The sequence below is a fragment of the Bidens hawaiensis genome, unplaced genomic scaffold, assembly GCF_021521415.1.
Source record: "Bidens hawaiensis isolate Kalapana, Puna unplaced genomic scaffold, B.hawaiensis_p1.1 tig00011076_1, whole genome shotgun sequence".
Lineage (NCBI taxonomy): Eukaryota > Viridiplantae > Streptophyta > Magnoliopsida > Asterales > Asteraceae > Bidens > Bidens hawaiensis.
Genome location: NW_027491854.1, coordinates 165,001 through 183,367, shown reverse-complemented (window position 1 = coordinate 183,367; position 18,367 = coordinate 165,001). Strand labels below are relative to the sequence as shown.

General features: G+C 43.7%; 1 pseudogene; it reads left to right on the top strand.

Moving 5' to 3' along the window:
* Positions 1–864: 864 nt before the first annotated feature.
* Positions 865–18,367, top strand: part of LOC143537028 (uncharacterized protein C4G3.03-like) — an 18,443-nt pseudogene continuing 940 nt past the window's right edge.

Here is an 18,367-nt window from a genome sequence, read left to right as displayed (position 1 = left end):
TGAAATACTTTCATTCATTGTTCTCCTTTTGTCTATAATTAAGCCGCTTGCATAGATTGTTAATTAGAGTTAACTCATATGCTTGATCTATCAATGCTGCATAACGAAGTTGATCAAATAGATTACACGGCAGAATAAGGGGACATACTCTATGTGGATGAAGAAGAAGAGTGGTAGAGATCAAAATCTTGTTGGTCATGATATGGTCAGTATATTCACTTTCTTAATTTTCTGCTATTAAGTTACCAATAGGGAGCTTGTTTCGTTTAAGTTTGTTCCATAATCTAATGTTAGATCTACTGTTATAAGCTAGATATTCAAGTTTTGATGTTTAATAGATTACAAAGTTTTTTTTTTTTTGGTACAAACAACTCTCATTAATAAGTAGTGTTTACATTGAAGCAGAAGGCAAACGGGCAACAAGCTGTGACACTACTTCTTTTGAATTGCAATACCAAGTCTTTTAAAAAACCACATTGATAGATCTTGGAGTCATAACATTACTATGTATGACCCGTTGGACTCGGCCAAGTAGCTCCACAACTTCAGATACGAGGAAACAAAGGTATGTCCTGTGCTCATGAAAGAACTAGGCCTTGCCCTGAGAATGTTTACTATAACATGGGAATGTTATAGACGTACAAGGGTCGAACAAAACTATGAAAGCATTCCCTTATCAGGTGATGCTCCCTATATGGTACGGTCATGTTGCTTGTATATATATAAAAATGATTTCCATATCAGTTCTTATTCTTAAAGTGCAGTTTGTTTCCATTAGGAGACCAGTTTTCTTTTGTTGCAAAACCTGCAGATTTTGTTCATGCCTATAGCGCAAACTTGAACCATGGAAAAAAAAGGCAAGAGATGGATTTGTTTGGTGAAATATCTGAGTTTCTGTTACTCTCGACAATAAAATGCTTTACATTGGAGTGTGGGACTGGACTTATGCCCACTCGTTACATATCTACAAATGATGCAGGTATGAGTATCTTGGTTCGATTGTTGGATAATGGATTGAAATTGAAAAGCATATGGATGCTTGCATATAATCACCCAATTTTTGATGCATACGATTTAGGTCATGGATTTAACTCGTGCTATATAAAATTCTAATTAGGTTATTAAGGGAATTAAAAAGCAATCACTTGTTAGTAAAACTAGTCAATAATCCAAACAAGAAGTTTTGTATTTGATACATCCCTTAAACGTGTGTTAGATTCTTTTGCTTAATCTTTATCCAAGTTGAACGATAGGAATAATGTTTATTGATATGACTGAATATGTGTTGCAATATATCATATATATGTAGAATGGTTATTACACTTTGACTACCATCTAATAATGAAAAAGACCAAAATGGCTCATTTGACCAATTACATTCCTTAACTAGCCCCTCAATTCTATAAATACCCAAATGGCCATTCTAAGAATGGTCGGACTGACCGTTTAGTTATGCCGTCTGAAGGTTTATGGAACCAACAAGATCTTGACATGTGTCCTCAAAACAAACAAGATCCGCCTTCCTACTGATCTATTCTGCCGATCGATTGATCTATGTCGTTGGTCGACTGATATATTCCCTCGGCCAGCTGATCTTTTTGGTTGGGTATTTCAGAACATGATTTACTTTTAAAACAAAAGGCCGACTGAATAGATAAGTCGGCCGACGGAATAGATTAGTAGGATGGCAAATCTTATTGTTTTGAGGACACGTGCCAAAATCTCGTTGGTTCCATAAACTGTTGGACGACAGAACTAAACACTCGATCCTAGCGTTCTTGGAAGGGTCATTTTGGGTATTTGTGGAATTGGGGGGTTACTTAAAGAATGTGGTTTTTCAAATGGGCCATTTTGGTCATTTTCCCATATATTAATATACTATCTAACTTTCCCCCCAAGCTAAGTGTAGTGAATGACTTGCAAGTTGGAACCCAAATGTAAAAACGTTTTTGATGGTTGTGGTTATGTGAAAACATCCGCAATTTGATCATGTGTAGATATGACTTGAACATTAAGTTTTCCTTTCGCAACTTTTTCTCTAACGAAGTGAAATTCCACTTTCACATGTTTTGTCCGGGCATGAAAAACGGGATTAGCAGAGAGGTATGTAGCACCTAAGTTATCACCCCAAAGTGTAGGAGAGGACTTGCTGATAATACCGAGTTCATTTAAGAGAGCCTCCAACCACGCTAGTTCAACAACATTGTTAGCAAGTTCTTTGTACTTTGATTTCGTGGAAGATCGAGAGCCCATTTGTTTTTTGTGAACATTCCATGAGACAATATTAGAACCTAAATAGACAGCGAACCCCCATGTGGACCCGCGATCGTCTGGACAAATGGCCCAATTAGCATCCGAGTATGCTTTTACACTAGTTTGCTAGTGTACATAGGAGAGGGGGATTAACCATTGAAATGAGAGCATGGGAATCATTGTCAAGCTTGTACTAGAGGGTATGAGTTCAATCATGGACCAGTCTAATGTGATAAGTGATAACCAATCCTTTTAACTTAAGTTAAGTTGCATTTAATTACCCTGAAAGTATGCCACTTTTGAAGGATTTTGTTATGGAAAACCTAGTGTTACATTTGGTTAGTTTTCTAGTAGGTTTGTAACATTTCAGTTATCCAAGAATTAAAGTTAGAATAGATAAGATTGTTACTTGGAATCAAGATCTAGGTGATACGAGATTCAAGATTAAGAAGGAGATTGTTGGAAGTTTAATCTTGATTTTACATTTGAAAGGTTAAAGTTAAAGTTGACGGTTGAGTTAAATTAAAAGTAAATATAGAGATAGGCTAGAAGATTTCTGAAGAGGTAGGTCCCCGCAAAGCCCAGTTGGACCCGCAAGACACACCTTGAAGAGGTACGTCTGCGCAAAGACCAGCTGGTTCCGCATGACCCACCATGCTCAGAGATGAAGACCTTACACGCAGTAAGCCAGCTGTTCCCGCAGGAAAGTCTCCCTTGGTACAGTACCCTACCTGTTCCCGCAGCTGTGGGTACAAGCCAAGAAGGAAGGCTACCCGCACTAACAGTAAAGCTACACGCATAAGGCACTAACTCATACTTCAGCAATGTCACCTGAGGAAAGAATGAGCAAGGCGGGAATATTCCCGCCCAAAAGAGCCAGTCCGTACGCTTCTCGAAGATCTTTTGTACTATACCTGTCAAGGTATGGACAAAATAGACAAGATCTGACAAAAGCAGCCCATGAACCAATCACAGGGTGACAGCTCACCGACAATAGTACGAGGAGGAGCACGCTCCAGTACAAAATGTCATTATCAGCCGCTGCCTACCCACCAACTCCCATCGTGGCACGTACATAGCCCGTAGTTGGTGGAAAAGGAATATTATATACATCTGGCCGTACCTGCTTGGAAATCTACCTTCGGCTATAAATACTCCAACACCTTGGAACGGTATCATCATCTTATCTTCTCTAGCTATTTCTCTCAATATACACTTATATTCAGAGCAATCTAGTCTGATTCTCACGCCGGAGGGTGGTCACAAGGAGGACCCCCCCCCCCCCCTTCTCAGTGACGAGCTCACGGTGTCTGTTTTGCAGGTCGAGAAGAACAACCATCTTTGCCGGACCTAACCCTCGTGGGAAACATCTACTTAACCCTAAGATTATCCTTAATCTGCCGGGGACATTTAGCGTTTCTTCATTGGCGCCATCCGTGCATTAAGCTAGAATTAATTCTTTTTCTCAGTTTTTTCAAACTTCTGGAAAGATGGTTAAGGTTACTCCGATGCCAAGGCCACCGAGTGACCAAGAAACTCCGGTAACCACAACCCCAGCTACTGGGGGGAACACCGGTGAATACACGGTTTTTACAAACACTACCCCAGTTACCCAAGCCGGGGCAAGTACAGTAAACAATCCTCCCCTGGGATTCATTGATACCCAGGTGGAGAAGCAACAAACGAGGCTTCCCCGCCAAACACTAGATCAAGTTAAAGCTTGGGCGGAAGCACGTCAGAAAGAATTCCAAGCTGAGTTGGATGAACGTTTACGTTCACTCCAACAGGCCAACGACAAATTCGGAAGCACTAGACAACAGCTCAACATGAGCAATGATTGCGAGTATTCGGATGACGATTGGGAAGAATCTGACAGTGACGCAAACCCTCGTCATAAGGCGAAAGAGAAGCGTAAAGAAGCAGACTTCCGCTAGAAAAGAAGTTTTGGAGAAACTTTCAAGCCAAAGAGCACGGGGGGAAACCCACGTGACTTCTCCAAAACTTTCAGACCGACTGTTGCAAATGCGGGAACGTCCAAGTTTGCAAGAGACATTGCGGAAGCAATCGCTCCAAAGAGTGCCAAACAGATGTCCAACATAGGCACTTACGACGGCGTATCTGACCCGGACGATCACTTGAACAGATTTATAGCGGGGGCAACCGTCAGCAATTGGACGGAACCCACATGGTGCTACATGTTTCAGATGACGCTCGTCGGGGCAGCCAGAGCGTGGTTTGATCGTCTACCGGTCCACCACATCTATGATTGGGCAGACTTCCAGCACAAGTTCAGCCAACACTTCAGTCAACAAAGAAAATATACTGAAGAGCAGTGGACGATCCTCAACTGCGTCAGAGAGGAAGACGAATCTTTGCTAGACTTCATCACTCGCTTCAACTCAAAGAAGCTAAGTCTGGGCACCATCAGTGAAGATCTTGTTCGCGCCGCTTTCATCCAGGGCGCTGAGTACCCAGAGCTTATCCGCACGTTGACGGGTATAGATGGCATGCCATCCACGTGGGATGCCATCATGACGGCAGCTAAACGCTTTGCCGAGACGAAGAAGCAACTGGGTAGAAATCTTCCCCAGAGCGCAAACCTCTACACGCAGAGGACAAGAGAAAATAACGTCCGTACCGCCGACAAAATAAGAAGAGGAAGCTTGGTATTTGGCAGTCAAGGATAAACTTTGACACCTCATCCAAATCTCGCCCTCTCTTAGGCGGAAGGGACAACACGCACTCATCAAACAGGAATCCCAGATGGACGCCACTCACCAAAAGCGTCACCGAGATATTTGCCACCGAGAAACTCCCATGGCCAAAGGCTCCAATAATCCGACAACGTTATAACGCTGATCAGAGCAAATCCTGTGACTTCCACGGGACCAAAGGCCACACCACAGAGGAATGTACATCTTTGAAGGATATTGTCGAAACATTTGTCAAAGATGGAAAACTTACACACCTCGTGGCGTCGATCAAAAACAGAGGGAGGAACGACAATCGGTACAAGGGCAACGGACGAAAGCTCGTCGACATCATCATTCACATGGTTCATGGCAGCGTCAGAGGAAGAAAACGACGAACAACAGAGCCGAGTGCGTGGAAGGAAGCTGAAGTGCGCTTCCCGCGTGTGCCGGGGGGGCCAACAAAGAAGGCCCCATAGTCATTAAAAGCCAGCTGGGGCACTACATCACCTCCCGCACTCTTGCTGATAACGGCACTTCGTCAACGGTCATGTATAGGCAGTTCTTCGACAAGCTAGACGACAAAGATAAAGAACGCCTAGAAACGGTTTACGCCTCGATGGAAGGGTTTGACGGCAGCACAAACACCCCCTTGGGTATCCTATCTTTCCCCGTCACTCTCACGGACGGGAAATACTCCCGCACAGAAGACGTGGACTTCGTCGTAATGAGGAAGCCACACCACACATACGACATTCTCTTCGGGAGAGATGGGATGGCAAGATTTAATGCCGTGGTGTCTTCGGTCCATGGCATGATGGGATGGCCAACAGCTGAGGGTGTCGCGATGATCACGGGTATTCCCCAGGTATGCATCGCATCTGTCTCATCTAAACCCAAAAATCAAAGATGGCTAAACCGACCATTACCGAGCCAGAAGAATGGGCCTTCAATGGCAAATACCCTGACCAGGCCGTCACCATTGGCCCAACAATCACTAATCCCACACGCACCTTACTCAAACGCTTATTGCAAAAAAATGCTGACATCTTCGCGTGGACACCAGCTGACATGACTGGTGTACCCCGAAGTAAGGCGGAGCATAAGCTCAAATGTAACCAGGCGAAGTTGTGGATAACTTCGCCTAGGGCGAAGTTATTCACAAGTTCGCCGATTTTACAAAATAAACCCCGATAGTTTGAACATTTTGCAAATAAGTTTTAAAAACTTCTCTTTAAGAATTAAATGACACGATCAAGTCCAAGTAACCAGTTATAAAATCATAAACTACCTAAGTACGAAAAACTTTTAAAAATTAAAGTACAAGGGATCAAATTTCAGTCTCGACAGGGACTACTATGTTTTAGAAAAGATCCGAACAGGAATCATACTAACTACGTGACTGTCACATAGATCCGTGTTTAGCGGTATTATGACATAAAGAAACAGGTTGTAGGCAGGTAAATAACTTAAGATGGTTTTCATCGTTGAGTACACGCAGGTCCACGCGCAGTTGTAGCCGAAACACGTGATATAATCACTGAATACAGACTCAATACTCTCTGGTTCTCACTTCTCTCGACTCACACACGCGTATACGATTTTCTTCTCCAACTCTAAACAAGCCGTAACCTAGTGTATAAATACACGACAACTTCGCCTGATATGTTCAGGCGAAGTTGTTGCTAACTTCGCTTGACTAACAAGTTCGCCTGATAAGCGAACTTGTCAGTAACTTCGCTTAAACATAAACAAAACACAATTAACATTACAGACTGGATTACAGACACTAGACTATGAACTAATGACATTATGCACCAACAAACTCCTTAACGCAGGCATCGTAAGCGTTAGAAAATATCAAACATGGGTTGCAAATCCTGTCATGGTACCGAAATCCAACAAACAATGGCGCATGTGCATAGACTTCAAAGACCTAAACAAAGCATGCCCCAAGGATTGTTACCCGTTACCCGAAATTGACCTTAAGGTAGATTCGTTAGCACCGTTTCGCCTTAAATGCTTCCTTGATGCGTATAAGGGATACCATCAAATCCACATGGCCGTTGACGATTAGGACAAAACCGCATTTCGGACGCTCGATTGCACATTTTGTTATCAAATGATGCCATTCGGACTTAAGAATGCCGGGTCCACATACCAACGCCTGATGGACAAAGAGTTCCATGCCCAAATCGGGAGGAACTTGGAAGTTTACATGGATGACCTTAGAAGGTCATCAAAAGCCTTGAGCCAGAAGCGATGTTGAAAGACATCGAAGAAACTTTCAACACGCTCAGACGGATAAACATGAAGCTCAACCCGAGCAAGTGTTCCTTTGGGATGGAAGAAGGGAAGTTCTTAGGAGTCATCGTCACCAAAGATAGCTTCAGAGCGAACCCTGAAAAGGTCGAAGCCATTATGAGAATGGAATCACCTACTACCATCAAACAGGCTCAGACACTGAATGGACGACTAGTCGCACTTAACCGCTTTTTGTCAAACCACGCGGATAGATCGTTCCCATTCGTGTCAACATTGAGAAATTGCTTGAAGAAAACGCACTTCCGCTGGACACCAGAAGCGGAAGCAGCTTTTCAAGAGATTCGGTCACGCTTGATCGAACTCCCAACACTCACAGCACCAGAAGTGGGGGAGGAATTAATTCTCTACCTCTCCGCCACAGACAGAGCAACCGCCCATCTACTACTTTAGCCGCGTTTTAACAGACGTAGAAACCCGGTACTCTACCCTGGAAAAATTAGTCTTAGCGCTTGTACAGGCTTCACGCAGGCTAAGACGATATTTCCAAGGCCATGCAATCACCATTCTCACCAACTTCAAACTTGCAAACGTTCTAGGCAAACCCGAGTTGTTAGGGCGCCTAGCCAAATGGGCAATTGAATTGGGAGAATACGCGATAAAGTACAAGCCAAGACCAGCCATAAAAGGCCAGGTCTTGGCCGACTTTATCGCAGAAGTCCCCGCTTCGCGGGAAAAAGAGTGCCAGGAAGAGGCTCAACCCTCTCCAGCACAGGACATTGATGATGTCTGGCGACTCTATACTGATGGAGCGGCCAACAACGAGGGTTCAGGCGCAGGGTTGAAACTAACTAACCCAGCAGGCCAAGAGTACACTTACGCTATTCGGCTGGATTTCCCAAGTACGAATAACGAAGCGGAGTACGAAGCATTCTTGGCCGGATTAAGAATTGCGCGTAAGATGGGGGTGAAAAACTTGGAAGCCCACGTGGATTCCATGTTAGTAGCCAACCAAATAAACGGGACGTACACGGCCGTGAACGACACAATGGCCTTGTACCTCGAACAAGCAAAAATCCTTATGCGCGATTTCAATGATTGCAAAGTTATGCACATCAAGCGAAGCGAAAACAAATCTGCGGATGCGTTAAGCAAGCTTGCATCGTTAGCCTTCACCCACTTGGGAAAGGACATCCGCGTTGAACTCCTTGGAGCACCATCAGTCCCGCACAAGGAAATTTGTGTCATTCAAACCGGCACGAAAACATGGATGACACCAATCATAAATTACCTTGCGGCGGGTATACTACCAGAGTCAAAGACACATGCAAGAAAGATACGCTGTAAATCACTGAACTATCAATTTGTTGATGACATACTTTAAAGGCGTAACTTTCTTGGCCCACTCCTCAGATGCGTTGACGACCAAGATGCCGATTACCTCCTAAGGGAAGTACACGAAGGCATCTGTGGAGTACACGCAGGTCCACGCGCAGTTGTAGCTAAGCTAAACAACGCGGGATACTTTTGGCCGGGGATGCATACGGATGCGCTGGCCTACATCAGAAAATGTAGGTCCTGCCAGCTCTACGCACCCAACACGCATCGCCCGAATAACGAACTTGTTCCAGTCACTTCTTCATGGCCATTTCAGAAGTGGGCCATCGATGTGACAGACCCATTTCCCACAGCAGCAGGGAACGTTCAGTTCCTAGTGGTAGCCATCGACTACTTCACTAAGTGGATAGAAGCAAAACCCTTAGCCCAAACAACCGCAAAACATATCAAAAAATTTATTTGGGAATTTATTATTTGACGTTTTGGACTTCCACAGAATTTGGTGAGCGATTACGGCACCAACTTTGCTGACCAGAAGCTACAAAAGTGGCTGAAAGAACTTCAAATCACCCACACCTTTACCTCAGTGGCACACCCGCAGGGTAATGGTGAGGTGGAAAGAGCAAACAAGAGCATCGTCGACGGCATAAAGAAAAGACTCTTAGAGCATAGATCCGGCTGGGTGGACGAAGTTCCACATGTCATTTGGGCGAACAGAACGCTGAAAAAGGCAAGCACGGGCGAAACCCCGTTCAGCCTCACCTATAGCACTGAAGCCATGGACCTGGTCGAAATTGGCCTACCCTCACCAAGAGTCATAACTCAACTAGAAGACAATGATGCGGAAAGACGGTTAGACCTTATGCTAACCGAAGAACGCAGAGACTTAGCCGCATCGCGTGAAGAGAACTACAAGCGACAAATGCAAAAGTACTACAACACGCGGGTAAAACTCTGCAACTTCAATGTCGGAGACTACATACTGCGTAACAACGAGGCTTTGAACCAAGAGCGCCCAGGAAAGTTGGCCCCGGTCTGGGAAGGGCCATACATCATTAAAGAAGTTTTGGAAAAGGGCGCATACTGGCTCGAAAGGATTGATGGTACCCCCATCCCAAGAACATGGAATGGAGCTCAATTACGCAAATGCTACATGTAGATCAATTCCAAACTTGTAAAGAAAAGGCCTAGAGCCACTTCTAATGGAAATGATTCTCCTTTCACATTGTGTTGATAGCCTTATCTTTATACTTATGAACTGACCACACTGATATGCCGGTGTTCACCGCATAAATGTGGGAGGAAGTAAGTCGTTGCGTGTGGAAAGCGGTACAACCCGCATAAACACAAAAACAATAAATATTTCTAAGGGGATGATGAGGAAAACCTTCACGCAGGTCAGATATAGGTAAAGTTTGGTCATCCTACTAAGTGAAAGTGGCGGTTCTATCCGCACAATCATAATAGAGGAAACAAAACATTAACCTATTATCCGATACGCGCCGAAAGGTTAACTTATTCAAAACACTTAGAAAATTGCTAAGTTAAACTAAAATATGCATGAGCAAATCATATAATGTTTACAAGGCAAGGCGTTAACAAAATATTTATATTCACAATAAGAGTTCAAACATTACAAAAATGGCTAGGTATCTACCCGCCTACAAAATACAAATCTATCCTAACGGTTGGAAGGAATCTCAAGATTCAAGCTTCGGGACCACTCCCTCCAAACCCACTTGAACCCGCACCATCAGTTGGCTGCGACTGTTCGAGGAAAGCTTTGAGAATAGCTAGCCCGTCATCAGCAGCAGCAATTTCGTTCACCTTCTCCACAACCGGATGCGGGAAGGCAGCATACTGGTTTACAGCTTGGTCGTAGGCAGCTTCAGTGTCCACATCGTGTAGAGGAAAGTTGGAAGGCGGAATGCCCTTCTCAGCAAATCCTAGACCAAGCAAGAAACCAGCTTTCTCCCCATCCTCATGAGAAGCGTTGAGGGCTGCACTCATGGCATCGATGTGTTCGCGAAAATCCGATGCACAACCTACAAAAAAAAAATAATAAATATATATATAAAAAAAACTTTTCTAAGTATAAAGAAAAGCGTAAAGCCAAAAAAAAAAAAATTATGGAGCTATGCATACCTGAGGCAACGCTTCTCGCAGAAGCCGCTCCATATTTGTCAGAGCCTCTTGAAGGGTAGCTTGAGCTTGATCGCGGGCGCGTTCGGCTTCATTCTTGTTGAGGTTGGCAAGCAACACATCCTTAGCAGCAGCCTCTTCAACGCCCTTAAGCTTGCGCTCAGTGCGATCAAGCATACCCTTCTGATCCAGGAGCTCTTGGAGCTTCTTAGCATCTTCTAAAGTCAAAGCATCATGAGCCTGCTGAAGCTTCTCTAGTTTGGCTTTGAGCTCTTCGTTCTCAGTGTGCAGAGGCTCAGCAACGGCTTCAGCTTTGGTGGCCCTCTCGGTCGCATTACGCGCAGTTTCCTTGGCCAATCTAAGCTGTTCGTTAACAGCTTGGGTAGCCTTGGAACGGGCCTCATGCCTGGCCTGAATCTCGACCTCAAGGTCCTTGAAGGCCTTCTCCTTCTCCGCAGCGGTGGCAGCAAGCCTCTTGTTCTCCTCCCGCAATGCTCGCGCCTGAGCCACTTCCAGGCTACGCGCAGTCTTTAACTTGTCGTTTTCACGACAAAGTAACTCGACGCACGGCTGCATCCGGGCAAGGAGGATTCTGAGCTCATTGGACAACCTGCCCTCTTGGTAGCTAGCCATTGCCTCCCCCAACGCACCGCTTGGGGCGGCATGGCGCGCCCAGTCGACGCAGTCAGCAGCCGTCCGGAGGGTCGTTCCCCGGCGGATATTCCACCGTGGAGCATACACCTCATTGGAATCCGAAACTGCAAAAACAAAAAACAGTTAGGAAAAAATTGATAAAAATGGATAATAGGCCAAAATAACCCCACGCACCTGTAGGGTCGGTAACAGGCCGGTAGCCGCCAAACACATCACCCGAACCTAGAGGATATCCATCCAAGAGGTCAAGGAGATGGGAAGGAGGCAAAGATTGGACCCCCTCAACAGAGGTAAGTCTAGAGGTCCCAACCCCAAACATACCTGAAGAACCGGCCATGGAAGAGATAGTCGCTGACACCGGAGGGGGCATGGTAGAAGCCACCGTGGTAGAGACCATCGGAGGTAAACTCATTGGAGATGAACTCACAACCGTGGTCGCCGCTGCGGAGGAGCTCGCAGAAAAAGTCACCGCCGGCCCAGTGAAGGATGTGGTAAAGATGGCACTGACGGCCGGCGGAGATGACGTCATAACTGGAACAGTTGCTTCAACAGTATGAGCAACTGAACCAGCACCGGAAACAGGCGCAGCCGCCTGGGTCATCGCCTCGGATAGGTTGACCAAACCTACCGTCGTGGGTCCTGAACTGCTCCCTTCCGCACCGCTCTCAAAAGTGGATAAGTCCACTCCTGCATGAAGAGAAGATATTAAAACAAAGGCGGAAGGAAATGCGGAAAAGATGAACAAAAAATATACTTACTGGCTTTCTTGATCCTGAAAGACCTAACAGGTGGAGATAGACCCGATGGGACTGGCCTCTTCACGCCAGTCTCCGTCACAACGTCTGGTGGCTCGAAAGCGACAGTTGTCTCAACCTCTGAGACAAGGGTCTCGCCACCACCACCAAGGTTCCCCGCCGCCTCCTCACTCTCAGTCTCGGAATCAGACTGATTCCCCAGGTCGACGACGGAAGCAACCTTCGCTTTGCCCTTCCCGCCAGCAGCCTTCTTCTTCCTCACAAAGAAGGGCCAATCTGCGGATTCCTCATCAGAAGATGACAAAATCAGAGGAATTCCAGCAGAAGTTTGAGCATGAAGAGGACGAGGATTGAAGAACTTATTACCTGGCCGAGTGGCGCTTAGGATCTCATGACCTGCCGGATAGACTTCTACGAACCTATCCGCAGTTTTCTCCAAGATAGGCAACTCGTTCTCGTCAAGATCACGAGTACCCAACCGTGCGGGACCACCAGTCTCTCGCGGATGCAAGAGCGATTGTAGGTCGTTCCCCTCTGAAATAAAAAAGATAATGTTAGAAGAAAAACCCTAAACCAACACAAAAAATGGAGCATACCGTAAGGAATAGAGCTCAAACCGTATTCAAGGACGATGGGTATTTGTGGCGTCCCAGACCCAGCATCCTTCCACACGCGGCTCATCCCGAGCATAACCATCCCAGACTCCGCGAAGCGATAAACCGGAGTCTGGATCTGGGAGATCTTGGAGAACCACTCCGCCTCCTGGTAATTGGAGGCGTGAAGGTTAGGGAGCGCCCTCCCGTTCTTGAACGTCATCGCGATGGGGACGACGTGAGCGGAGATGAAGAAAAACTCCCGCTTCCAAGAACGAAGACTACGCTCGGTAGCGCAAATCTTCAACCCCTTGATCCGAGTAACCAGGGTATACCAACCCTGGATGCACCTCCAGGAGTAGAAGGTCATCAGGCGGTCAACGCGGGGCTCGATGTCCAGAATGCGGCACACCCATTCAAAATGACGAACCTTAGCAATCGCCATCAGGTGCACCTCCGTCAAGTGTACTCCGTGTTTCTCCAAAACACGGTATACGAACTTCGTTAATGGGAATATGAAGAACGAGGCGTAAACCCCTATCTTGCCCTTAGGGGCATCATACACCGTCTGGTGGGGCTCCGGAAACTCAGGCTCATAAGGCTCGAGCATGAACTTCTTGACGATATAGTGGTATAAATCGACAGAAAGAGTACACTGGCACTCGCCAGCAGTACTCTTATCGTCCTTATCAGACGTGGACGTCGGGTTCTCGAGGTATACATCGGACTCCTCGACGTTTACCTCGGGATCATGAGTAGAAGACGACATTTTTTAGATAAAGAGCGATTTCAGGAGAATGCTCGACGGAAAAGATAAGTATTCGCCGGAAATCGCTTAAAAGGGAAAGAAGAGTGAAGTGAAGGTATGGGATGAGATGCACCCTCTACCCCCTTATATACTCATAGCAATGAATGCGATGAATTTAATGTGGAGGAGAGAGAGAGCGCGGGTGCAATGAAACGGCGACACGTGTGGATAAAGCAAGCTGACAACAGGTGTCAGGATGGCGCGTGACAAGAAACTCGCGCCCACGCGCCTAAAAAAGCGTCCTGATTGACCACATGCTGTCACGTCGTCATAACTTCCTGCACATCCTGAAACCGTCAGAAGACGCCAACGTCCCTTCAGCCGTTTGGACTGTCCTTATCCTTTCACCAACTTTTCGAATTTCAGAAATATTCAAAAAGATTCAAAAATAAGAAGGAATATACCCCCTTACCTTGGAAAACAAGAAACCATAAGACAAGTGAGGGTACAGTGTCAAGGCGAAACCCTTCACATACTTAGCACTTGCAGGGAATTGAAGCCAAGATACCTTGGAAAACAAGGAACCGTAAGACAAGTGCGGGTACAGTGTCAAGGCGAAACCCTTCACATACTCAACACTTGCAGGGAATTGAACCCAAGAAGGATCTTATGGGCCATGCTTACAGAAAGAGAAATAACACCTCCGCATGGCGGGAACGTTGAGAACTAGATTGTTTGAAGCTTCAAGGTGGAATTGGTGGTTTAACATAACTGATCACTATGTCCAAAACTACCAAAACCTCGTGAAGAATCTATTCAAGTGAAACTCAACGCTCCCGACTTGCGAAGAGGTTAAACACCTACCCGCATCATAACCAAAGATCAGGCAGAAAAGTCGGGAATTTCTGCAAGTGACATTAGGAAAACTGCGGGAAGAATCTCCACGGAAAACCTTAAAAAACAAAAACCCCTCTTTAAAACCCCTTGCTTAAAGTCCAAAAGTTCACCTCACTTGATTAACAATTAATGAGAAGAACAATGGACTGGGGGGACTTGAAGAGGTAGGTCCCCGCAAAGCCCAGTTGGACCCGCAAGACACACCTTGAAGAGGTACGTCTGCGCAAAGACCAGCTGGTTCCGCAGGACCCACCATGCTCAGAGATGAAGACCTTACACGCAGTAAGCCAGCTGTTCCCGCAGGAAAGTCTCCCTTGGTACAGTACCCTACCTGTTCCCGCAGCTGTGGGTACAAGCCAAGAAGGAAGGCTACCCGCACTAACAGTAAGGCTACACGCTTAAGGCACTAACTCATACTTCAGCAATGTCACCTGAGGAAAGAATGAGCAAGGCGGGAATATTCCCGCCCAAAAGAGCCAGTTCGTACGCTTCTGGAAGATCTTTTGTACTATACCTGCCAAGGTATGGACAAAATAGACAAGATCTGACAAAAGCAGCCCATGAACCAATCACAGGGTGACAGCTCACCGACAATAGTACGAGGAGGAGCACGCTCTAGTACAAAATGTCACTATCAGCCGCTGCCTACCCACCAACTCCCATCGTGGCACGTATGTAGCCCGTAGTTGGTGGAAAAGGGATATTATATACAGCTGGCCGTACCTGCTTGGAAACCTACCTTCGGCTATAAATACTCCAACACCTTGGAACGGTATCATCATCTTATCTTCTCTAGCTATTTCTCTCAATATACACTTATATTCAGAGCAATCTAGTCTGATTCTCACGCCGGAGGGTGGTCACAAGGAGGAACCCCCCCCTTCTCAGTGACGAGCTCACGGTGTCTGTTTCGCAGGTCGAGAAGAACAACCATCTTTGCCGGACCTAACCCTCGTGGGAAACATCTACTTAACCCTAAGATTATCCTTAATCTGCCGGGGACATTTAGTGTTTCTTCAATTTCATTAGTTTTTGTTTGATAAATACTAGAAATTAGATTTAGAGTCGGATTCAAAATATAAATCTTTGTAAAGAGTTCCAGTGTGGTTGTATTTTCGGTTTGTTAATAGAAGAAAAGGAAAACGAGTTGTTCAATATCGGTTGGTTTCGTGTTTGACTTCGAGCTTGGTTTTCAACAATTTGGGTTCAAATACGAAGAAATTTGATTAGCTTAATTCAAAAATAAATAAATTTAATGCAGCTGTTGAAGCGTTTGATGTGGTCGATTGTACAAAGTTACCGAAAACAGTGGTGTTGGCTTGAACACTAGAGGTGGGTTTGAAACTTAAGAAATAAGAACTAAATAAATAATAATGGTAATAATAATAATAAATACAATTAATAAAATAATAATATTATATTTTAATACATTACATAACAATATAACATCGTATTACAATACACAATATCATATTATATCATATTACATTGCATTACGTTATATTACCTTTGAAATGCATATATCATATGACACTTGTGGGATTTTTCTTTTTATCGATCCTTTTCACACGACTAGAAGATTATATCATATTACATTGCATTATGTTATATTAACCTTTGAAATGCAATATGACACTTGTGGGATTTTTCTTTTTTATCGATCCTTTTCACACAACAGAAGATTATATCATATTACATTGCATTACGTTATATTACATTTGAAATGCATATATCATATGACACTTGTGGGGTTTTTCTTTTCATCGATCCTTTTCACAACTAGAAGAGAGACTAAGCTGATTGATACATCTAAATCTGTTGCAGAAAACCAGAAAGAAAAAGATCATCTTCACATCAGGCGCGCCTTACACAGCATCACCTGCTGCTTCAGTTTCAGCTCTAAAAAAGTAATTTACATCTTCATTTTAGTTACATTTTTTATTTCACTTGCTGCCCCTTTCTGGGTTTGTAATGGATTGTAAATTTTAGCAATTGGGTATTTTCTTTTATGTTTCTGTTATGTTAATTGATCAATTTGGGTTTCTTGAGAGGGCGTTAAGTTGAGGAAGTACTTCGCATTATTATACGTTAATTGGTCTTAATTGTTTATATTCAAAATTGGTCATTTAGGGCTTTTTTTTGCTTCATTATATGTGCTTTTGTTTTATATTGTTTCTAGCTTGTAAATGGATGAGTCTATAACAATTTACCAAGTTAAACTTGTGAATTTTTTTCTTGTAACATTGGTCCCTTTGGGTGAATTTTTCATTAGGAAGTTAATTGCAACCTTTTTTTTGCCTGTCTACAACTTGCATAGATTAAATAGATTACATGGCGGAAGACGGGAACGTGCCAGTTTTTGTAGACGATTTGGATGAAGAAAATGTTGACGGAGATCAAAATTTTGATGATATTATTCATATGGTCAGTCTAATTTCACTTGTTTTTTTTCCACTATTAAGTTACCAATATTGTACTTTTTAATGTAAGATTATTCTGTAATTTGACGTTAGATGTAGTTTTATACGATTACTATACATATCAAGTTTTTAATGTTTAATATCTTACAAAGGTGACGGATACGTCTTCTTCTCAAGCAAGAAGTGGGAAAGATATTCAGGGCATTCCCTGGAATAGATTCAATGTAACAAGGGAACAAGAAAGGCGAAAAAGGCTCAAACACTATAGAAACTTTGAAAACATTCATTATACCGTCGATAAAGTACAGTACAATTGCTTGTAAATATATAAAAAAAATTACTCTTTCCACATTCGATATCATGACAACATTTTATGTCTGCAGAGATACAAACAAAGGCCAAAGGGTGGTAGATACATGAGTTCTTTCACAACTTAAGAGCAGTGAGGCCTACAATCTTTCATTTTCAAGTTTGTACCAATACTTTTGTTCCTTAATCACGTGGTTTCTATTAATCATCCGTAAAAAAATCGTGTGTTGTTTTTCTACACATTACGTATTGTGTACAGTTAAGGAACCTGGCATGGGCCACTTCAAAGCACGATGTTTATCTTATGTCCAACCACTCGATTATGCACTGGTCTTCAATTACAAAAAAGTTAACAGAAACCGTTAATTTCTTTGGGCGCGTAGCGCCTACTGAGGTACTATAATGTTGATCATAAAATTCTAACCTTTCTGTTATGTTAATTTAAATCTTATTGATACTTAATTTGGTCCACAGAAACATGAGGGAAGTTTGTCGGAGGGATTTACGCGAACTCTGATTAGCACATTCGCAGTCAATGACGGTTTTCTGGTTGCAGGAGGTTTTGGTGGAGAGCTTGTTTGTAAGGTAATTTGATTGTATCTTGAATTGCCTACCTGATTATTTATAGCCTTTGCCTCGAATGATTATCTCTCTTGAACTGCCATGAAATATCTTGAGATTAATCAACTAAATCCAAAATATCTAAATAGCGGGGCAATGTAAACATCCAAACAATATTAAAATTTATGACATATACATATATAGTTGACATGATGACATCTCTTTATTTTATGTCTGATTTTCTCTGTTGTAATCTGCATGTGTTATTAAATGATGCAGAGATTGGATAAAAAGGGAGTCAGCTTTTGTACAAGAACAAGTCATGAAGGCATTAATGGCATAACAAATGCAATTGAGATATACAGTAACTTGAGGTAACTAATAAGTTATGTAAATATATGCTATAAAACATATTATTGTCTCTGTGAATGTGTTGACAACTCTTGTCACATTGTAGCAGTGGAATGCGTTTTATGGCATCAAACAACGCTTGTGGTGTGATGGAATATGAGCTGGATGGATTTCAGCGTGTGAATCATTTCCGATTTCCCTGGACGGTGAATGTGAGTTTCTTAAAATGGGTGGATGGACGGGTTTGGTCATGTGTCAAAACAAGCAAACACTTTCACGGAAGATTTTAAATATAAACGATAGTAGAATATTAAATGCATTTGAATATGCTTCGTATGACGTTTAATCCATTTGAGATTACCCAAATAACTCATTTGTATACCTTTGCTTGTTG